The 24,372-nt window shown below is 48.7% G+C and overlaps 1 protein-coding gene across 1 annotated transcript in view; it reads left to right on the forward strand.

Moving 5' to 3' along the window:
- The first annotated feature begins 2,175 nt into the window (after nt 1-2,175).
- Nucleotides 2,176-24,372, forward strand: part of LOC140396217 (rho GTPase-activating protein 8-like) — a 122,043-nt gene continuing 99,846 nt past the window's right edge. Inside the window, exon 1 of the mRNA XM_072484533.1 lies at nt 2,176-2,507. The gene's annotated coding sequence lies outside the window, so the exon portion shown is untranslated. The remainder of the gene's footprint in view (nt 2,508-24,372) is intronic.

Genomic DNA, 24,372 nt, shown 5'->3' on the forward strand with positions numbered 1-24,372 from the left:
CACGACGATCTCTATCACCCGGGAGTCACCCGCTTTTACCACTTCATTAAGGCCCGCAATCTGCCCTACTCCATCGAGGAAGTCGGGGCTATCACCAGGGACTGCCAGGTCTGCGCGGAGTATAAACCGCACTTCTAACGGCCAGGCAGTGCACGCCTGGTAAAGGCCTCCCGCCCCTTTGAACATCTCAGCGTGGACTTCAAAGGGCCCCTCCCCTCCACCGACCGCAACACGTACTTTCTTAATGTGGTCGACAAGTATTCCCAATTCCCCTTCGCCGTCCCATGACCCAATATGACGTCTGCCACCGTCATCAAAGCCCTCAACACCATCTTCGCTCTGTTCGGTTTCCCCGCCTACGTCCACAGCGACCGGGGGGATCCTCATTTATGAGCGAGGCGCTGCGCCAGTACCGGCTCAACAGCGGCAGTGCCTCGAGCAGGACGACCAGCTACAACCCCAGGGGAAACGGGCAGGTGGAGAGGGAGAATGGGACGGTCTGGAGGGCCATCCAGCTGGTCCTACGGTCCAGAAATCTCCCACCTTCCCGATGGCAGGAGGTCCTCCCCGACGCCCTTCAGTCCATTCGGTCGCTCCTGTGCACCGCGACCAACGAAACCCCCCATGAAAGTCTCTTTGCCTTCCCCAGGAAGTCCACCTCCGGGGTTTCACTCCCAACGTGGCTGGCAGCTCCAGGACCCATTCTCCTCCGCAAGCACGTGCGGCTCCACAAGGCAGACCCGTTGGTTGAGAGGGTACAGCTACTTCACGCTAAACTGCAGTACGCCTACGTACCGTACCCCGACGGCCGCCAAGACACAGTCTCCCTCAGGGATCTGGCACCAGCTGGGTCCCCCCCCCTCCCTCCCCGGCCCCGGCACCACCCTCCCCTCCCCCGGCGCACCCCACTGCAGCCCCCGCTCCAGGACCATCCATCCTCCCCTTGCTCCGACCCGGGGATGAAGAGGATTTCGACACCCTCCCGGAGTCACCGAAGGCCAAGCCGTCGCCTGAATCGCCACCAGCACTGCGGCGCTCTCAACGACAGATCAAGGCGCCCGATCGTCTAAATTCGTAACCTTCTCTGTAATTTTAAAACCAATCTGTATGTATATAGTTTTCCACCAACCCCGCTGGACTCATTTTAAACAGGGGGTGAATGTGGTAGTCACCACTGTTGTATTATATTGTATATATGGGTATTACGGTGAGGCCCCTGTACTACATGTATGGGGGTAGATCCCTTCCTGCTGGCTCCGCGAAGGAGGCGGGGCATAAATGTGTGTGCTCTACGAACAGCAGCCATTTCGTAAGCTGCTGTAGGAGGCCACACATCTCGGTGTAATAGTGTAATAAAGCTTTGATTACATTCTACTCTCATCTCGTGGTAATTGATAGTGCATCAAGCAGTGATAATTGATTTCTCGCCACCGATTTCGCCTGTTGGAGCAGGCCGGTTGCATCGCAAACTGTTTAGCTCCTGGCACGGTTCTCATTCACGGCATTTCCCGCTATTCACCGGCCTCGTTTCGCTCGAGCGAGAGCGCAACGAGGCCGGAGAATCGTGCCCATCTTCTTTGTTTCTCTCCCCCCAGATTGTGCCTGACTTGTTGGGTATTCCCATTTCCTGTTTTTCCCTCCTCCTACTCACATACAGGTACCCTAGAAAGGTTTACTCATTAACATATGCATGAAGAATCTGGTCAGGCATTTCTAGAGCCTGAGAAAAGTTTGAAGATCTGCGTTTAATTTTCCCCACTGATAATGCCATGTGGAGCAGTACAACAACAAAACCTATTTCAAATGTTGACAAAAAAGCTTTATCAAACATTTTTCATGGGACTACACAACTTAATATTTCAATTTCGAATCATACCTGTTACTCGGTCATTCTTGATTTAGTTTTTAAACTGGTACTTTACTTCAAAACTTGTCTTAAATATTCTCAACTTTTTGGCAGTGCGACAGTCCAGAAACGCTCACCGCGAGAGGCGCAAAGGGCTGGACTTCTCATCGTGATTTGACAATGGATATCAGAAAATTATCTCAAGTTACTTTCCCTCTCACATCTAAGTGTGGCGGGAGTATTTAAGGGTATTTTGATCGGCCAAAAATAATTCTCATTCGTTCCCTTTAAATAAAAAAAACTGGAGGAACTTGTGCAGCAGGTACGTCAGAAATACTGGCTAAAGTGCTTACCTCACTCCTCTGCTCCACTTCTGAGAGCGAAGTTATAAACTCCTCTCAGAAGGTTGGAGTTTGAGGCTGGACTAAGTTGTGTGTGTTCGCGTGCTGTCTCCTTGCCAACCCGGCGAGCCCCTGGGACTGGTTTTGAGCCTCTACTCCCTCCCGGGTTTATTTTATTCACCCCCTCCCCCCTTTCAACATTTCAAAACTCCTGGAGTTTGCTGCAGCTGAAAGGAGCGAGGGTTGAAAAGAAAACAACACGCATGCGTTCTCTGGAGGACACCTTGTTGGAAAGTCACCTGGACAGAGAGTCGGTGCAGGTAAAGCCGAGACTTTATAATAAAGCCCAGACTGGGTACACGGGAAGTCACTGCGGGTAAGGCACAGGGCAGGGACTGGGTAAGACACAGGGCAGGGACTGTGGGTAAGACACAGGGCAGGGACTGTGGGTAAGACACAGGGCAGGGACTGCGGGTAAGGCACAGGGCAGGGACTGCGGGTAAGACACAGGGCAGGGACTGGGTAAGACACAGGGCAGGGACTGGGTAAGACACAGGGCAGGGACTGGGTAAGGCACAGGTCAGGGACTGTGGGTAAGACACAGGGCAGGGACTGGGTAAGACACAGGGCAGGGACTGTGGGTAAGACACAGGGCAGGGACTGCGGGTAAGGCACAGGGCAGGGACTGTGGGTAAGACACAGGGCAGGGACTGTGGGTAAGGCACAGGGCAGGGACTGTGGGTAAGGCACAGGGCAGGGACTGTGGGTAAGGCACAGGGCAGGGACTGCGGGTAAGGCACAGGGCAGGGACTGCGGGTAAGGCACAGGGCAGGGACTGCGGGTAAGGCACAGGGCAGGGACTGCGGGTAAGGCACAGGGCAGGGACTGCGGGTAAGGCACAGGGCAGGGACTGCGGGTAAGGCACAGGGCAGGGACTGCGGGTAAGGCACAGGGCAGGGACTGCGGGTACGGCACAGGGCAGGGACTGGGGGTACGGCACAGGGCAGGGACTGCGGGTAAGACACAGGGCAGGGACTGCGGGTAAGACACAGGGCAGGGACTGCGGGTAAGACACAGGGCAGGGACTGCGGGTAAGACACAGGGCAGGGACTGCGGGTAAGGCACAGGGCAGGGACTGCGGGTAAGGCACAGGGCAGGGACTGCGGGTAAGGCACAGGGCAGGGACTGCGGGTAAGGCACAGGGCAGGGACTGCGGGTAAGGCACAGGGCAGGGACTGCGGGTAAGGCACAGGGCAGGGACTGCGGGTAAGGCACAGGGCAGGGACTGCGGGTAAGGCACAGGGCAGGGACTGCGGGTAAGGCACAGGGCAGGGACTGCGGGTAAGGCACAGGGCAGGGACTGCGGGTAAGGCACAGGGCAGGGACTGCGGGTAAGGCACAGGGCAGGGACTGCGGGTAAGGCACAGGGCAGGGACTGTGGGTAAGGCACAGGGCAGGGACTGCGGGTAAGACACAGGGCAGGGACTGCGGGTAAGACACAGGGCAGAGACTGCGGGTAAGACACAGGGCTGGGACTGCGGGTAAGACACAGGGCAGGGACTGCGGGTAAGACACAGGGCAGGGACTGCGGGTAAGACACAGGGCAGGGACTGCGGGTAAAACACAGGGCAGGGACTGCGGTTAAGGCACAGGGCAGGGACTGCGGGTAAGGCACAGGGCAGGGACTGCGGGTAAGACACAGGGCAGGGACTGCGGGTAAGACACAAGGCAGGGACTGCGGGTAAGGCACAGGGCAGGGACTGCGGGTAAGACACAGGGCAGGGACTGCGGGTAAGACACAGGGCAGGGACTGCGGGTAAGACACAGGGCAGAGACTGCGGGTAAGACACAGGGCTGGGACTGCGGGTAAAACACAGGGCAGGGACTGCGGGTAAGACACAGGGCATGGACTGCGGGTAAGACACAGGGCAGGGACTGCGGGTAAAACACAGGGCAGGGACTGCTGGTAAAACACAGGGCAGGGACTGCGGTTAAGGCACAGGGCAGGGACTGCGGGTAAGGCACAGGGCAGGGACTGCGGGTAAGACACAGGGCAGGGACTGCGGGTAAGACACAAGGCAGGGACTGCGGGTAAGGCACAGGGCAGGGACTGTGGGTAAGACACAGGGCAGGGACTGTGGGTAAGACACAGGGCAGGGACTGTGGGTAAGACACAGGGCAGGGACTGTGGGTAAGACACAGGGCAGGGACTGTGGGTAAGACACAGGGCAGGGACTGTGGGTAAGACACAGGGCAGGGACTGTGGGTAAGGCACAGGGCAGGGACTGTGGGTAAGGCACAGGGCAGGGACTGCGGGTAAGGCACACGGCAGGGACTGCGGGTAAGACACAGGGCAGGGACTGCGGGTAAGACACAGGGCAGGGACTGCGGGTAAGACACAGGGCAGGGACTGCGGGTAAGACACAGGGCAGGGACTGCGGGTAAGACACAGGGCAGGGACTGCGGGTAAGGCACAGGGCAGGGACTGCGGGTAAGGCACAGGGCAGGGACTGCGGGTAAGGCACAGGGCAGGGACTGCGGGTAAGGCACAGGGCAGTGACTGCATAATTTGCATGGCGGGAGCTGTTTAAACAATTACAACAGGGCCACAAACACAAGGCTGGTCTGTTTAAAATGGGGCTGCGTTGGGAGCGCAGGGTTGGATCTCATCGAGATCAACTTTATTTATAAAGGGGGGAGTGGCGGGTTTCTCAGGCAGCAACAACAAGAAGTTTTGTCGAGCTGACTAAAGTTAAAGTGATCTGAGCTGAGGACAACATCAATTTATAACATCATGAGTTCTTTCAGACCGTATCCTTACAACTTATATTATGTTGTCCACGAATAGTATTTATATAGTGACCACAGGTGTCCCCAAGTGCTTTATTGCTAATGAAGTATTTCTAAAGTATAGGCATCATTATAATGCTCTGTCTAATCCTCAATTACACTCCCCACCCCATGCTTTGAAGCACAATGTATGGGTAAAATCAGTTCTAGACTTTAAATAAATGTTTAAGAATAGAATTATATTTTAATAGAAAACCCAGCATTGTTATTTTTGATTCGGGGGTGTATTTGTTTAGAGCCGAAAAAATTTAATTGAAGAGTGAAACAGAAATTAGCCAAAACAGCTTTCTACGCGGAGGTCATGACTTGTAATAAACTCAGCTATGCAGTGGATGAATGCTGTGTGGTTTTGTATAGTGTGGGAAAGTCCTTGTTTCCATTCGTATCTCTGATCTCAGTGAGTATGATGGGAAATGTATTCCTGAGCTAGGGTGTGGCAGTCTGTTTCCCACTGGTGATTACTGCCAAATTACTGTAAGGTGCATCTGTGTGAAGATTGGTTCAGAGGAGGATCAGATCCAGCTGTGATGATGGGGATTCAACATGTGGCTTCATATGAAAAGACTCTGCTGTCTGGCAGTTGAGTGACACATGTGTGTGGAATTTCTGAGATGCACGATGACCAGTAATCTAAATTCCCAAGTACAACCTGCTTTGTCACTAGAAGTCTGTGTAGTACTATTGCACTTTAAAAAAAAAAAAAAAAAAATTATTTCATGAGATGTGGCATTGTAATACCAGCATTTGGTGTCCGTCCCTAATTTCACAATGCTGTGGGTCTGGAGTCACAGGTGGGCCAGACCAGGTCAGGATGATAAATCAGTGACTGATATATTCCATATTTTTATTAATTGAATTTAAATTAACTATCTTGGTGAGCCCAGAGCATTAGCCTGGACCTCTGGATTGCCAGTGACATAACATTTGGGGGAGATGGTGGTAAAGTGGTTTAGATTAGGCAATAAGTAATGACTATTTCTCAGCAGGTCCTTTGCATAAGAACTTCATGGTAAAGATCCATGTTCAGAAAGTAAGTTTGGCGTGTTTTATAACCAATGATAACTTAGAGAGGTAGGACTTGTATCTCACTAGTAAGCTGATCAGGCAAGTGACGAATGATGGTAATTAGTAACACAATCCGATCCATTGGTAGGAAGTATATCATATCTTGAAATACTCTGTGTGGTATTTTAAACTTGAAAAATCCTTCTATAATTAATGTTAGTTTTTGTTGTGTGTTAAGAGTTTCCTTCCCTGCACCTCTTTTCCCACCCACCCTTCCTAATTTTCTTCCCAACGGAAACTCGCCGATTGTCCAAAAACTGGCGTCACACTGCGGCGTGCTCGTTTGTAGACATGATCGTTCCGCAGCTATAAGAATATGCAGGGAAAGAAGAAAAAGACAGGTAGTTCAAGAGGTCCCCGAGTGCATCTCCGGCCAGTATTCACTCCTGAGTACTAATGAAAGTGACGGTATCACAGCTAGCTCAGCTGTGCGGGGTTTGAGGGGGGCATGAGAAGACTGGAAGAGCAATAGTTATCAGAGATTTGACTGTTATGGGAAGGGGCAGGTGTTTGTACAGCCATAGATTTGAATCCAGGGTGATGTTGCCGCCCTGGTGCCAGTGCCAAGAATATCACTGATCAGTTGTCCAGCACCCTAGGGAAGAGGGCGAACACACAGCAGTTGTGGTCCACATTGGTACCAACGACATTGGTAGAAAGAGCGATTTGGTCCGGTAGTCAGAATTTAGGTCTTTCAAAATAGTTCCCATTAATCAAGTTGTGATGAAGTGACATCATCACCATTTAAATGTTTGAAGAATAACAATTCTTATGGTGATGACATCATTACGTCTGATAATATGAGTAGTGTCTGGTAGAGACATGGCAAGCTCCAACAAGTTTATCACAAGTATCTAATTGTTGCACAGCGAAAGGAACAAAAGGTTTTATTTATATTAACTTAATGGGCCAAAACATAACATTGTGTGATATCTACTACCGTCAGAATGTGTCCAGTACTTGACATTCGATTAAAGCCGAGATGTACTATTGCCACAGATCGTAACTGTTGTAAGTGTTACAGCTGCACCTTGATGCAGTGATTTTGTGCAACGTAACTGTGTCTGAGGTTGCCTGGAAGCTGATATTTTGTGTACATATCCCAAATCTTTTCTTTTCACCACCCCACTCACACACATTCCCAATTTCTTACTCATTCATAGGATTATGTATGTCGTCAACATGAATTACCTGTTCCTAATTGCCCTGGAGAAGATGGTAATGAGTCACATTCTTGAACCTCTGCAGCCTATGTAGTGAAGATCTTCCACAATGTAGTTAGGGAGGGAGTGCCAGGATTTTAACCCAGTTAGAGTGAGGAAACAGTGATCAAAATGTTCCAAATTCAGCTGGTGTGTGACTTGCAGGAGGGGAACTTGCAGGTGGCACTATCCCCATGTGCTTGCTCTTGCTTGTCTAGGTGGTAGAGGTTCCAGGGAACTATCAAAGGAGACTTGGCAAGTTGATGCAGTGCATCTTGTGCACACGACAGCTACAGTGCACCTACGGTGGATGAAGTGACTTTTTTAAATATAAATTTAGAGTACCCAATTCATTTTTTCCAATTAAGGGGCAATTTAGCGTGGCCAATCCACCTACCCTGCATATCTTTGGGTTGTGAGGGGCGAAATCCATGCAAACACGGGGAGAATGTGCAAATTCCACATGGACAGTGAGTGACCCAGAACGGGATCGAACCTGGGACCTCGGTGCCGTGAGGCAGCAGGACTAACCCACTGCGCCACCGTGCTGCCCAGGAGTGACTGTTGATAGGTGAATGAGGTGCTAATCAAGCTGTCTGCTTTGTCCTGGATGGTGTCGAGCTTCTTGGGCGTTGTTGGAATTGCACTCATCCAGGCAAGTGGAGAATATTCCATCACACTCTTGACTTGTAGGTGGTACAGTATTTGTATGGCTGATCCAGTTAAGTTGTTGTTCAATTGCAACCACCAGGATGCTGATAGTGGGCTGTTCTGTGATAGTAATGGAATTGGATGTCAAAAGAAGGTGGATATATTTTTTTATTTAGTCCATTGCAACCAATGCAATTCTGAAATTGCCTCTTCAAAATTATACTCCATCTTTTCATCCAGACCTTTTTGTCATCTGTCCTTGTCTCTCCCTTTCTGACCCGATGCCTGTTCATCTTTGATCTATCGTTAAGCACCTTTAGGGTATTCTTTTTGTTCAGACCTGATTGTTGCATGGACTGTTCTTTCATTGTGACAAACAGCTTTTAATTTGACAACTGAAAAAAATCGCTTATTATCACAAGTAGGCTTCAAATGAAATGTGAAAAGCCCCTAGTCGCCACATTCCGGCGCCTGTTCGGGGAGGCTGTTACGGGAATCGAACCGTGCTGCTGGCCTGCATTGGTCTGCTTTCAAAGCCAGCAATTTAGCCCTGTGCTAAACAACTAGCTTACTATATGCTTTACGTTTGGGAAATGTATTCACAATCATAAATGTTCAGGGGCAGATGGGTCTTTAATGCAAAGATAAAATGTATTTTTAGTACCGTGCATGCCCATAGGTTAACTATTTGTTGCGTGAGTCCTTGGATAGATGTCTTCAAAGACATCGTAATAACCGGCAATCCTCTCCACCCATCAATTTCTGTTTCTTCTCTGGTCATTGTTCTTTTGTCTCCATCCCATTTCCTGTTCAGATCTTCCATAAGTTCCTCTTCGAATTTCCTAATGTCAGCTTCTGTCTATCTCACAGCACTAAAACAGCCCTAACTCAAAACATTAACTCTGTTTCTCTCTGCCAGACCTGCTGAATTTATCCAACATTTTCTGTTTTTATTTTAAATTTTCAGCACAGGATTTTGCTTTTATTTTACCAAAATTAAGAGTTGTGTACACGAATGCAGATAGTATAAGAAATAAAACAAGTGAGTTTGAAGCATAAATTTAGCTTGGACAGTATGATATAATAGCCTTTACAAATCAATACCATGTCATATAATGGGCATGAGAGGAGCTATATATTCCAGGCAAATGTATCTGTAAAAAGAACAGGAATTGTTTCCGTTTGGCAGCATTTTTCTTTCCCTCTTCACCCTTTAAGTTGTTTCTTCATGTTCCTATATTTATTCCAGGGCAGGGCGGCACAGTGGTTAGCACTGCTGCCTCACAGCGCCGAGGACCCAGGTTCAATCCCGGCCCCAGATCACTATCCACGTGGAGTTTGCACATTCTCCCAGTGTCTGCGTGGGTCTCACCCTCAACCCAAAGATGTGCAGGGTAGGTGAATTGGCCACACTAAATTGCCCCTTAATTGGAAAAAAGAGAATTGGTTACTTTAAAGTTCTTTTAAAAATATTTATTCCAGGGCACCCCTTTTAATCTGGAAAACTTGTAGAAGCGATTATTTTTTGTCTTTCTGAAATATTGGTCTGTCTATACTCATATTTAGACCTGAGCTTATTGCTGCATCAGAAAATAAGAACATAAAAGGGAACAGAAAAAATAATCTAATAATCTTAATAAATGAAGTTACTGTGGAAATCCCCCCGTCGCCACACTTGGGCGCCTGTGCGGGTATTATTAATGTCACAAGTAGTCTTACATTTGCACTGCAATTAAGTTAATGTGAAAATCCCCTAGTCGCCACACACCGGCACCTGTTTGGGTACACTGAGGGAGAATTCAGAATGGCCAATTCACCTAACAAGCACGTCTTTCGGGATTTGTGGAAAGAAAAAGATTTCCGGAGGAAACCCACGCAGACACGGGGAGACCATGCAGACTCCGTACAGGCAGTGACCAAAGCCGAGAATCGAACCCGGGTTCGTAGCACTGCTCTGCCAGTCAAGAAGATCATGGTTGATCGCCTTGTGGCCTTAACTCCGCTTTCCTGCCTGTCTCTTCCTCTCAGCATCTACCTCGTCAAACTCCCTCAAGATCATCTCTTATTATTCTAAATGCCAATGATTATAGAACATACAGTGCAGAAGGAGGCCATTCGGCCCATCGAGTCTGCACTGACCCACTTAAGCCCTCACTTCCACCCTATCCCCGCAACCCAATAACCCCTCCTAACCTTTTTTGGTCACTAAGGGCAATTTATCATGGCCAATTCATCTAACCTGCACGTCTTTGGACTGTGGGAGGAAACCGGAACACCCGGAGGAAACCCACGCAGCATGGGGAGAACGTGCAGACTCCGCACAGACAGTGACCCAGCAGGGAATCGAACCTGGGACCCTGGCGCTGTGAAGCCACAGAGCTAATCATTTGTGCTACCGTGCTGCCCAAATAGGTTCAACCTTTCCTCGTATGACAAACCTAATATCAGGAACCAGCCTAATGAGCTATTTCTGAACTGCTGTAAGTTCTAGGTATTATTTGAACTTAAATTCTAACTGTGTTCATTTCAGACTTCAACCATATAGGCAACATGAGACGGTTTAGTGAAGTACCCAGGAAATTTTTAATAAGTTGTAGAATTAATACATGCCAAAAATAGGGTAAGACTTGACTAGTGCACTGCAGCTCTTGCTGTCTGGTTCAGCCGATGGCAGTTTAACACTCCGCCTCTGTTCTTTCCCCTTAACCCTTGCTTCCCTGTGGACAGCAAACTCTTCCGTATCAAACTTGCTGCGCAACTTGGTCAGTGAAAGCTGCTGCTTCTTAACTCTTTGCAAACCACAGCTTGAAGCACAATTAATGTTATTGCATTCTGATTGGCCTAAATGTGGCGAGACTATTTCCTAATTGGGATAAGGGGTTTGTGATCAGTTTCTGATTGATACATGACCATCACCCTCAAGAAACCATGTCATTTCCCATTGTCCTCTGACTGGCCCTCTAAGGTGTCAGTTACTTGTAGTACCATCCCTCTTATTAAAATTTGTTTCTGTTATTTTTTGCTGAGATAAAATAGTATCCTCCTTGCCCATTTGTTCAGGATCATGCCCCCATGATCGATATCTTGAACTCATCGTCTCCGACTTCCTTTAATTCATATTAAATCAGGCCCCCTATCAGTGACTATTTTTAGAGGCTATTTAGTTGGGTTACTTTCTTTGTGTACATAAAAAGCAAGAGGGTAGCCAGGGAAAGGGTTGGCCCACTGAAGGATAGGCAAGGGAATCTATGTGCGGAGCCAGAGGAAATGGGCGAGGTACTAAATGAATACTTTGCATCAGTATTCACCAAAGAGAAGGAATTGGTAGATGTTGAGTCTGGAGAAGGGGGTGTAGATAGCCTGGGTCACATTGTGATCCAAAAAGACGAGCTGCTGGGTGTCTTAAAAAATATTAAGGTAGATAAGTCCCCAGGGCCTGATGGGATCTACCCCAGAATACTGAAGGAGGCTGGAGAGGAAATTGCTGTGGCCTTGACAGAAATCTTTGGATCCTCGCTGTCTTCAGGGGATGTCCCGGAGGACTGGAGAATAGCCAATGTTGTTCCTCTGTTTAAGAAGGGTAGCAAGGATAATCCCGGGAACTACAGGCCGGTGAGCCTTACTTCAGTGGTAGGGAAATTACTGGAGAGAATTCTTCGAGACAGGATCTACTCCCATTTGGAAGCAAATGGACGTATTAGTGAGAGGCAGCACGGTTTTGTGAAGGGGAGGTCGTGTCTCACTAACTTGATAGAGTTTTTCGAGGAGGTCACTAAGATGATTGATGCAGGTAGGGCAGTAGATGTTGTCTATATGGACTTCAGTAAGGCCTTTGACAAGGTCCCTCATGGTAGACTAGTACAAAAGGTGAAGTCACACGGGATCAGGGGTGAACTGGCAAGGTGGATACAGAACTGGCTAGGCCATAGAAGGCAGAGGGTAGCAATGGAGGGATGCTTTTCTAATTGGAGGGCTGTGACCAGTGGTGTTCCACAGGGATCAGTGTTGGGACCTTTGCTGTTTGTAGTATATATAAATGATTTGGAGGAAAATGTAACTGGTCTGATTAGTAAGTTTGCAGACGACACAAAGGTTGGTGGAATTGCGGATAGCGATGAGGACTGTCTGAGGATACAGCAGGATCTAGATTGTCTGGAGACTTGGGCGGAGAGATGGCAGATGGAGTTTAATCCGGACAAATGTGAGGTAATGCATTTTGGAAGGTCTAATGCAGTTAGGGAATATACAGTGAATGGTAGAACCCTCGAGTATTGAAAGTCAAAGAGATCTAGGAGTACAGGTCCACAGGTCATTGAAAGGGGCAACACAGGTGGAGAAGGTAGTCAAGAAGGCATACGGCATGCTTGCCTTCATTGGCCGGGGCATTGAGTATAAGAATTGGCAAGTCATGTTGCAGCTGTATAGAACCTTAGTTAGGCCACACTTGGAGTATAGTGTTCAATTCTGGTCGCCACACTACCAGAAGGATGTGGAGGCTTTAGAGAGGGTGCAGAAGAGATTTACCAGAATGTTGCCTGGTATGGAGGGCATAAGCTATGAGGAGCGATTGAATAAACTCGGTTTGTTCTCACTGGAACGAAGGAGGTTGAGGGGCGACCTGATAGAGGTATACAAAATTATGAGGGGCATAGACAGAGTGGATAGTCAGAGGCTTTTCCCCAGGGTAGAGGGGTCAATTACTAGGGGGCATAGGTTTAAGGTGAGAGGGGCAAGGTTTAGAGTAGATGTACGAGGCAAGTTTTTTACGCAGAGGGTAGTGGGTGCCTGGAACTCGCTACCGGAGGAGGTAGTGGAAGCAGGGACGATAGGGACATTTAAGGGGCATCTTGACAAATATATGAATAGGATGGGAATAGAAGGATACGGACCCAGGAAGTGTAGAAGATTGTAGTTTAGTCGGGCAGTATGGTCGGCACGGGCTTGGAGGGCCGAAGGGCCTGTTCCTGTGCTGTACATTTCTTTGTTCTTTGTTCTTTGTACTTGGAATGAGTTACTTTACTGTTAAAACAAGATTGAGTAGGAAAGTTGCTTATAATCCTTAAAACTAATAAAGAAGATTACAAAGTGGGTAGTACTTAGAAGTTTGATAGAGTATGTTTAGAATATAGGTGGGAATGGTTTTGATGTCTGCTTGATTTAAGATAACACAGCATCGAATTTTGAAAACATGGATTCACCAGTCCAGATGCCGAATTGATCTACAAGTATCAGTATGCGCTGTAGAGCTTTATTAAAACAGGCGATTATCGATGTGCTTTTGCACAGAGAGTTGCATTGTCATAATATGCTTTTGTTCTATCAGCCGTAGCTTGGTATAAGCCAGTTAAAATACAGAACAGCTTTACAAAGTCACAGAAGTTACACAAAGTCTATATAGGATCAATGCTTGAAAATGACTGGTGTGGTAAATATAACAACCAATAGTAAATCTTAAAAATCTATAGAGTTCTGAAAGCTAATTACAGAACTTAAATTCTAAGTTTACAAAATCATGGTGGTTACATACTTTGAAAGAAAGTGCCTTCCTTTTTTAAAAAAAATATATTTTATTAAATGTTTTCCATTACAAATCAAAAAAATAAAAATACAAGTAACATGATAACTACAATATAACATTGTGTAACTAACATGGTAAACTAACTAAATAACACTAAGTAATACTCCTCCCCCCCCCCCCCCCCCCCCCGTCCCCCCGTCCCCCCTCCCCCTCCCCCTCCCCCTGGGTTGCTGCTGCTGGTCATCTATCTTCCCTCTAACGTTCCGCTAGGTAGTCGAGAAACGGTTGCCACCGCCTGGTGAACCCTTGAGCCGATCCTCTCAGCGCAAACTTCATCTGCTCCAGTTTTATGAACCCCGCCATATCGTTTATCCAGGCCTCCAGTCCGGGGGGTTTCGCTTCCTTCCACCTGAGTAAAATCCTACGCCGGGCTACTAGGGACGCAAAGGCCACGACATCGGCCTCTTTCGCCTCCTGCACTCCCGGCTCATCCGCAACTCCAAATAAAGCTAACCCCCAGCCTGGTTTGACCCGGACCTTCACCACCTTCGAAATCACTCCCGTCACTCCCCTCCAATACCCCTCCAGTGCCGGACACAACCAAAACATATGTGTGTGGTTCGCCGGGCTTCCCCCGCACCTCCCACACTTGTCCTCCACTCCGAAGAACCTGCTCAACCTTGCTCCCGTTATATGTGCTCTATGCAGCACCTTAAATTGGATCAGGCTAAGCCTGGCACACGAGGAAGAGGAATTTACCCTACTTAGGGCGTCAGCCCACAAACCCTCCTCAATCTCCTCCCCGAGCTCTTCTTCCCATTTTCCCTTCAGTTCACCCACCAACTCCTCTCCCTCTTCTCTCATCTCCCGGTATATCTCTGACGCTTTGCCCTCCCCGACCCACACCCCCAAAAGCACCCTGTCCTGGATCCCTTGTGTCGGGAGCAGCGGAAATTCTCTCACCAGTTGTTTCATGAACGCTCTCACCTGCATATATTTAAAGAAATTTCCCCGGGGCAGCTTATACTTTTCCTCAAGCGCTCCCAAGCTCGCAAACGTCCTGTCTATAAATAAATCTCCCACTCTCCTGATTCCTACCCGGTGCCAGCTCTGGAATCCTCCATCCAGCCTCCCTGGGGCAAACCTATGGTTGTTCCTGATCGGGGACCACACCGAGGCTCCCAGCACACCCCTTTGTCGCCTCCATTGCCCCCAGATGCTTAATGTTGCCGCCACCACTGGGTTCGTGGTAAAATTTTTTGGTGAGAACGGTAGTGGCGCCGTCACCAGCGCTTTTAAACTCGTCCCTTTACAGGACTTCATCTCCAATCTTTTCCACGCCGCTCACTCTCCCTCTATCATCCATTTACGAATCATCGCCACATTGGCGGCCCAGTAGTAGTCGCCCAAATTCGGCAACGCCAGTCCCCCTCTGTCTCTACTACGTTGTAAGAACCCCTTCCTTACCCTCGGGACGTTCCCTGCCCACACGAAGCTCGTGATGGTCCTATCTATTTTTTTTAAAAAGGCCTTAGTGATCAGTATAGGGAGACATTGGAACACAAATAGGAACCTCGGGAGGACCATCATCTTAATTGCCTGCACTCTACCCGCCAGTGACAGCGGCTGCATGTCCCACCTTTTGAAATCCTCTTCCATTTGTTGCACCAGTCGTGTCAGATTAAGTCTCTGTAAGGTTCCCCAGCTCCTGGCTATCTGAATCCCCAGGTATCGGAAGTTTCTTTCCACTCTCCTTAGCGGTAGGCCATATATCCCTCTACTCTGGTCCCCAGGGTGTATCACAAAAAGCTCACTCTTTCCCATGTTAAGCCTGCATCCCGAGAAATCTCCAAACTCCCTCAATATCTGCATGACCTCTGTCATCCCCCCCACTGGGTCCGTCACATACAGCAGTAAGTCATCCGCGTAGAGTGACACTCGGTATTCCTCTCCCCCTCTAATCACCCCTCTCCATTTTCTGGAGTCTCTCAGCGCTATGGCCAGTGGTTCAATTGCCAATGCGAACAGTAATGGGGACAACGGGCATCCCTGTCTTGTTCCCCTTTATAGTCGAAAATACTCCGACCTTTGCTGACCTGTGACCACACTTGCCGTTGGTGCCCCATAGAGGAGTTTAACCCAGCTGACAAACCCGTCCCCGAACCTCCTCAGCACCTCCCATAGATACTCCCACTCCACCCTATCAAATGCCTTCTCTGCATCCATTGCCGCCACTATCTCTGCCTCCCCCTCTGCTGGGGGCATCATTATCACCCCTAATAGCCGTCGCACGTTGACATTTAGTTGTCTCCCCTTTACGAACCCTGTCTGGTCTTCGTGCACCACCCCCGGGACACAATCCTCTATCCTCGTTGCCAGCACCTTTGCATCCACATTTAGCAGTGAGATAGGCCTATAGGACCCGCACTGCAGCGGATCTTTATCCCGTTTCAAGATTAGCGATATCGTCGCCTCCGTCATTGTCGGGGGTAGGGTCTCGCCTTCTCTGGCCTCGTTAAAGGTCCTTACCAGCAGCGGGGCCAACAAGTCCACATATTTTCTATAAAATTCCACAGGGAACCCATCTGGTCCCGGGGCCTTCCCTGCCTGCATGTTCCCCAGCCCCTTGGTAACCTCGTCCACCCCAATCGGCACCCCCAGGCCTTCCACCTCCTGCTCCTCCACCCTCGGGAACCTTAATTGGTCCAAAAACTGCCGCATCTCCTCTTTTCCCTCCGGGGATTGGGACCTATACAGTCTCTCGTAAAAGGTCTTAAACACCTTGTTTATCTTCCCTGCTCTCCGCACCGTAGCTCCCTTTTCATCCCTAATTCCCCCTATCTCCCTCGCCGCTGTCCTCTTTCGCAGCTGATGGGCCAACAGGCGACTCGCCTTTTCCCCATATTCATATCTCATCCCCTGTGCCTTCCTCCACTGTGCCTCCGCCCTCCTTGTGGTCAACAGGTCGAACTCCGTCTGGAGTCGTCGCCTCTCCCTGTATAGTCCTTCCTCCGGAGCCTCCACGTATTCTTTATCAACCCTCAAAATCTCCCCCAGTAGTCTTTCCCATTCCTTGGCCTCTATTTTCCCCTTGCGGGCCCTGATGGAGATCAGCTCTCCTCTGACCACCGCCTTTAGTGCTTCCCATACTACTCCCACTCGGACCTCCCCGTCGTCATTAGCCTCCAGGTATCTTTCGATACATCCCCGCACCCTTCCGCAGACTCCCTCATCCTCCAGTAATCCCACATCCAGTCGCCAGAGTGAACGCTGCTCCCTCTCCTCTCCTAGTTCCAGGTCCGCCCAGTGTGGGGCATGACCTGAAACAGGTATGGCTGAATACTCAGTTCCTTCCACCCTCGAGATCAGTGACCTTCTCAAAACAAAGAAATCTATCCGGGAATACACCTTGTGAACATGGGAGAATAAGGAGAACTCTTTGGCCTTCGGCCTAACAAATCGCCACGGATCCACTCCCCCCATTTGGTCCATAAACCCCCTAAGCACCTTGGCCGCTGCCGGCTTTCTTCCGGTCCTAGATCTAGATCTATCTAACCCTGGGTCCAACACGGTGTTGAAGCCCCCCGTCCCCCCCCCCCCCCCCCCCCCCCGTCCCCATTATCAGGTTTCCTACCTCCAGGTCCGGGATACGTCCCAGCATCCGCTTCATAAATCCTGCATTATCCCAATTCGGGGCATATACGTTAACCAACACGACCTCCGTTCCCTCCAGTCTGCCACTCACCATCACATATCTGCCTCCGCTGTCTGCTACAATGTTCCTAGCTTCGAATGACACCCGTTTCCCCACCAGTATGGCCACCCCTCTGTTCTTTGCATCCAGCCCCGAGTGGAACACCTGTCCCACCCATCCTTTCCTTAACCTAACTTGGTCCGCCACCTTCAGGTGCGTCTCCTGAAGCATAGCCACGTCTGCCCTCAGTCCTTTCAAGTGCGCGAACACTCGGGCCCTTTTAATCGGCCCATTTAGGCCTCTCACGTTCCACGTGATCAGCCGAACTGGGGGGCTACCTTCCCCCTTCCCGTGTCGACTAGCCATCACCCTCTCTAGGCCAGTCCCACGTCCCGGTTCCGCGCACCCACCCGTTCCCCAGGCGGCGCATTCCAGCCCCGACCACCCTTTCTTTTACCAGTTCCTCTTTGATTTCTGCAGCAGCAACCCAGTTATCTCCCCCCCCCCCCCCCCCCCCCCCCCCCCGCTAGATCCCCATCTAGCATGGTTACTCCCCCCATATAGCCTCCGAAAGTCAGCTGACTTCAACTGACCCCGGTTTCTCCCGCTCTCTCCTTGACCCCCCCCCCGTGTGGGGAACTCCCATCTACCTTGCGCCTATCTTCCCGCCATCATCTTTCTGGTGCGGGAACAAGAACAGTAAGCCCCGTGTTCTCTATAGTTGTCCCGCCCCTTGTGGCGCAGCTCCCTCTGCCGCCCCATTCCCCATCCCCCGCCTATGTCTCTTCTTCCCCCCCCCCCCCCCCCCCACCAGCGCCCACATTTCTTAGTGTCCCCCCTCCCCAATTTACATCTCTATATACATCGGCATTGTCGTTTCCCCTCCAACATCAGTCCCTCAGTTCTGATCCAGTTTCTCGTTTTTAATGAAGGTCCATGCTTCTTCCGCCGTTTCGAAGTAGTGATGCCTCTCCTGGTGCGTGACCCACAGTCGCGCCGGCTGCAGCATCCCGAACTTCACCTTCTTGTGTAGCACCTCCTTGGCTCGATTAAAACTCGCCCTCCTTCTCGCCACCTCCGCACTCCAATCCTGGTACACCCGTACCACCGCATTCTCCCATGTACTACTTCGTACCTTTTTGGCCCATCTCAGAACCACCTCTCTGTCATTGAAGCGATGAAATCGCACGATCGTCGCCCTAGGTGGTTCTCCCGCCTTTGGTCTCCTCGCAGGAACCCGATGAGCCCCTTCCATTTCCAAGGGGCCCGAGGGGGCCTCAGCTCCCATTAGCGAGCGTAGCATCGTGCTCACGTAAGCCCCGCCGTCCGCTCCTTCCACTCCCTCGGGGAGACCCAGGATCTGAAGGTTCTTTCTCCGTGATCTGTTTTCTAGGACTTCAATCCTTTCAATGCACTTTTTGTGGAGCGCCTCGTGCGTCTGCGTTTTGACCGCCCGGCCCAGGATCTCGTCTTCGTTGTCCGTCACCTTCTGCTCCACCACGCGGAGCTCCATCTCCTGGGTCTTTTGTGCCTCCTTAAGCCCCTCAATTGCCTGTAGCATCGGGGCCAGCACCTCCTTCTTAAGCAGCTCCACACACCGTCTCAAAAATTTGTCTTGGTCCGGCCCCCATGTCGCCTGGGCTCTCTCCGCCGCCATCTTGCTCCTTTTTCTTCTGCCCCTGTCCTCGAGGATTCTTCGCGATCTCGCTGCCGATATTTTTATTTTTCGTTGGAGGGGGACTCCCTGTTGTCTCACCCACACCGGGTTTCATCCCGAAAAAATTCCCCGTTGGGGCTCTTAAAAGAGCCCGAAGGTCCGTTCGAGCTGGAGCCGCCGAAACGTGCGGCTTAGCTGGTCATCACCGCAACTGGAAGTCGTGCCTTCCTTTTTTAAACATAAGTTAAGCTGCACTGATTTAATGTGCAGGCAAAATGTTTCAACACTTCATTTTCTTTGCACTCTAGGTCTTTGAGTTCAGGGAATACAAGCTGATAATTTTGATTGCTAAGGAGATGAATGGTTACACACCAGTACTATTCAACCTTGATGTCTTGCATCGCTGGCTTAAGGGCTATATGTTTTTTTTCCCTCCCTTGTCAAGTTTGAGTTTGATGGAAAGACCAAGCCATGTGATGAGCTAGTTTGCAGCATAAAACCATATTGGGTTGGCATAATTTAGTTATTTGACTAATGCCCATAACTAAATACAAACTAATCGTAAATAAGTAGCAAAATTAAACTTCCCTGCCCTGCTTGCAATCAAGTATATTCCTCGTTGAGTGAAGTGTACGAAGTTGAGTAAGTAAGAGCATACAGTACTCCAGATGTTGTCTCACCAATGCCCTGTACAGCTGTAACAAGACTTCACTACTTCAATACTGCATCCCCCTTGCAATAAAGGACATCATTCCATTTGCCTTCCTAATTCCTTGCTGTACTTTCATACTGACTTTTTGTGATTCGTGCACAAGGAATCCCAGGTTCCTCTATACCACAGCATTGTGCAGCCTCACTCCATTTATAATTCTGTTTTTGTATACTTCCTGCTAAAGGAGCAACCTCACTTTTCCCACATTATACTCCATCTCCCATGTTTTTATTTTGACCACTCCCTCAACCCATTTATTCACTGGGCCACCTTTTTGTATTCTGCTCACAACTTGCTGATGTTACGGAGATTGGTGGGAAAGCAAGTTTGGCTATAGTACAGTCGGCCCCTTCATCCAAGTTATTAATGTAGATGTTAAACAGTTGAGGCCCCATCACTGATTTCTGTGGCACTCCACTGGTTGTAGTTTACCAACCTGAAAATGACCCATTTATCCCGACTCTGTTTAGCCAGTCCCGTATCCATGTCAATACCACTCCAGCACCGTAGGCTTTTATCTTGTGTGGCACCTTATCAAATGCCTTTCTATGTATTTATTACATTGCCAGTATTATTTCTTTTTAAAGTGTTCCATTTTTGTTTTATCTGAGTCTTATCGTACAATCTCTTTTTTTTTCTCTTCCCTAACCCCCTTTCCCCAACCAACTTACTTAGTTATCTTATTTCTTTCATATTACCTTCTTTAAAAATGGTTCTGTGTCTTCGGGATTTCTGAAACCCAGAATCTATTGTATTTAATCATTGTGTGATTATTGACTTCCAAGGTTGTCACAGCTTCCAGTTTGTCTGGGCCATTAATAAAATACCAGTTCAAAATGAGTTCTTGTTGTGGCTCCTTTTGAAGCAGTAGGTCGTAGAACAGTCAATGGTTACATCTCCCAACTCTGACTCTGAACCATTGCAGTTTTCCCAGTTTAGACTTGATTATTAAAGTATCTTTCTTGTTCTTACATATTCTTCTGATCTCTTCAGTGAGCGAACTGCCTTGCTTTACTCCACCCCACTGGTCTATGGTAATCCTCTATTTCACATATACATGTCTGAGCATGTTAGTTAATATACCAATTAGTTTCCCGCAGGATCAATTTAATTTGCTTCCCAGATATTCATTTTTTAAAAATAAATTTAAAGTTCCCTGTAATGAATGGGTAATGTGCCTTTAAGATCATGCACGTGATGTCCCTTTAAGACCGGGTTTGGAACCCTGGGGGACTCCACCTCCGGCTCCAGCTCCCAGGGGCCGGATATAAGGTGACGTCCTGTGGGTGGCGCTTAGTGAGCACTCATCTCCCCGGCTGGCGAAGTTCTCTGTTTATTAAAGCCTTCGTTTTACGAGTACACTCTCGTGTCATAATTGAGGGTATATCATACCCAATTCTTTTTTTTCCCAATTAAGGGGCAATTCTGCATGGCCAATTCACCTACCATGCACATCTTTGGGTTGTGGGGGTGAGACCCACGCAAACATGGGGAGAATGTGCAAACTTGGACAGTGACCCGGTCCTCGGCGCCATGAGGCAGCAGTGCTAACCATTGTGCCTGCTTCTTCCCAGATATTCATGATGTATAGGACTACACTTACTCCTTTTCTAGCCACTCTGTATTTTCTCCAGTTCATAATTGTCTGAATTTCTCTGTCCTTTTGCCCATTTTCTGCTCAATGAACATTCTTCACCGTAATCTGATTGCCAAACTTTTCTCCTCTTTTCCCATCCATCAGTTTAAGTGAGTCGTAACTGTTGCCTCAATTTTACACACCGATCTTCCTTAAAGTACTTGGGCTGTTTTCGGAAGGGTATTTTTAAGGCAACATTGTTAGTTTCATTATTTTGCTGCTCATTCACAATTTTGGAGCAGAAATGGGGAAATGCTTTGGTAACTGGATGAGCACATGGAATAGCCTAGCCTATTTCTGTGTTGTCACTTGTTTATCCTTATTTAGTGTGTAATTTGTGTGTTCTCCTCGCCTGTTTAAACACTTACTTTGGATTCTTTTTGACAAAGATGAGGCCAGGCATGTGTGTCTTTACATAACTATTGACTTTTGCTGAAAGCTTGTAGCTCAGCTTTGTTGCACAATGTTTAAAAGTAATGTGTGTCTAAACAGCTTGTAGAACTGAACCGTAAGGTAGCAGGTAGTTTTCAGCATTGCTGACATTTAGAAATTGATGCTTAAACTTCCGCATTGATTGTCAGCATTTAAACAAACTGCAACCCAACAAATCACAGGGCTCGGTCGATGCCTCCTATTTAAATGGTCCCAGGATTTCTCTTGGTAAATAATAAAACCGACAAACAAAAGTATCTGTACATGTATGGGGAACACTTACTAAATTTTTTTTAAAGGAGTACGAATTATGCAAGCTTCATAAAATTGAACAAGCATGCCCAGTTCCCGGTGACAGTTTGTGATTCATTACTTGCATGCTTATTGTGGACTTTGCTTTCAAGTACAGTGTGAATTTACAGGAAGTCTCAGGCCATGTTTATTAACTGGCTCTTAAAGAGCCAGTGCTGTAAAATGTTTTGCCATGTTTATATATCAAGCAGGGCACAATGGTGAGACAACACAATTTCTATATTTTTAAAATAATGTATTTTATTACAAACGTGTATCACAACAGGTTACAACAAATAAGCATCCCGGGAAACATACTTCACAACTATACAGTCTGTACAAATTGTTTCCTCTAATACGGTCAGACATTCCCCATCTTTTCACAAACCCCTCTGCAGAGCCCCTTAACTCATATTTTATCTTCTCCAACCACAGGAAGTCATAGAGGTCACCCAACTAAGCCGCTACCCTCAGTGGCGATGCCGACCGCCACACCAGCAAAATGTGACGCGGTGCAATCAGAGAGGCGAAGGCCACGACATCGGACTTCCTCCTACCATGAGCTCCGGCTTCTCTAAAGCCCCAAATATCACCATCAAAGGGTCCGGGTCCACCTCCTCCTTCACTATCCTGGCTGAGACCGCAAACACTGCCGCCCAGAACCGTCCCAATTTTTCGCAACCCCAAAACATGTGCTTGTGATTCGCTGGCCCCTGCCCACACCTCTCACACTCATCTCCTACCCTCTGGAAGAACCCACTCATTCTCGCCCGAGTCATATGCACCCTGTGCACCACCTTTAACTGTATCAGACTCATCCTTGCGCAGGAGGAGGTCCCGGTTACCCTACGCAGTGCCTCGCTCCATACTCCCCAATTGATCTCCCCTCCCAACTCCCCTTCCTATTTCTCCTTGATCTTGATACCTGAACTCACTCCCCCTCAGCAGCTTTACCCTCTCCCTTAGCCCTTCCAGACTGGTGAACCCTTCCTCCAAATACAGGTCCCTCACCATTACCAGCTCCACTTCCCTCCCCTCCCACCTCCTGTATGCACTATCCACCCTCCCCCTCCTCCACCCCCCCCCCCCCACCCCCACCCCCCCACCCCCCCAGCTCAAACCCATAATTCTCACACAGCGGCATTAACACTGACATCCCTTCCACCCTAAAATGCCTCCTCGACTGATTCCATATCTTCACCATGGACTGCACTACCGGGCTCCTGCATACCTACTCGGAGCCATTGGCAATGCTGCCGTCACCATAGCCCTCCAACTGGACCTCTTACAAGATTTCTCGTCCATCCTAACCCACTCTACCTCGTCTCTTTCCCACCATCGCCGCACCTTATCCACATTTGCTGGCCAATAGTAATGAAGCAGATTCGACAATACCAAACCGCCCCCTACCTCTGTAGCAGGGACCTCCCCACCCTCGGCACATTCCCCGCCCATACAAATCGTGTCCAATTTCTGAACAAATGCCTTTGGTATAAAGATCGAGAGAGCCTGAAAAATAAACAAGAACTTTGGCAGAATATTCATTTTCACCACTTGGACCCTCCCCGCCAACATCAACTGCAGTGTATCTCACCTCCTGAGACCACCCCTGGCTTCCTCCACCCAGCTTTGTTAAGTTCCACTTATGGTGTCCATTCTATCGCTACCTGAATCCCCAAATACCTCAACATCTATATTCTAATTACAACACATGAGAGAAAGTTCAGTTTAATAAAGCACATCACGAATATCAAGTAAGCAAGAGCAGATCTCCCAATTATACAAAGCACTGACCAATAGTGAAACTGGAACATTTCTCAGCATTAAGCAAGCTGGCTACAAATGCCGTTTTAGTTGAAGAGCAGTAGATCTGTGGTTAACTTCATCATCAACAGGTTTTTATTATAAATGATCCACTCCATAGAGACCCAGTGACATTGGGGGCCCACAGTTTGGCTGCTGTTTGCTCTGCATTTAATCCAATAAACGCAATCCCTCCATTCATAGGTTTAAGGTGCGAGGGGCAAAGTTTAGAGGAGATGTGCGAGGGAAGTTTTTTTTACACCGAGGGTTGTGGGTGTTTGTAACTCGCTGCCGGAGGAGGTGGTGGAAGCAGGTACAATAGCGACGTTAAATGGGCTTCTTGACAAATACATTAATAGGATGGGAATAAGGGATACTGACGCCGGAAGTGTAGAAGGTTTTAGGTTAGACGGGCAGCATGGCTGGCCCAGGCTTGGAGGGGCGAAGGGCCTGTTCCTGTGCAGTACTTTTCTTTGCTCTTTGTTTTGTTCAGCAGTACTAATTCTGGACTTACAAATGCAATCCCCAATTGTGGGAGGAAACCCGAGCACCCGGATGAAACCCATGCAGATACGGGGAGAAAGTACACTGACAATCCCTCAAGGCCGGAATTGAACCTGGGTCCCAGTGCTAACCACTGTGCCACCTCCAACAACAGCAAAGGACTCGCCTGG

Source organism: Scyliorhinus torazame, chromosome 19, assembly GCF_047496885.1.
Source record: "Scyliorhinus torazame isolate Kashiwa2021f chromosome 19, sScyTor2.1, whole genome shotgun sequence".
NCBI lineage: Eukaryota > Metazoa > Chordata > Chondrichthyes > Carcharhiniformes > Scyliorhinidae > Scyliorhinus > Scyliorhinus torazame.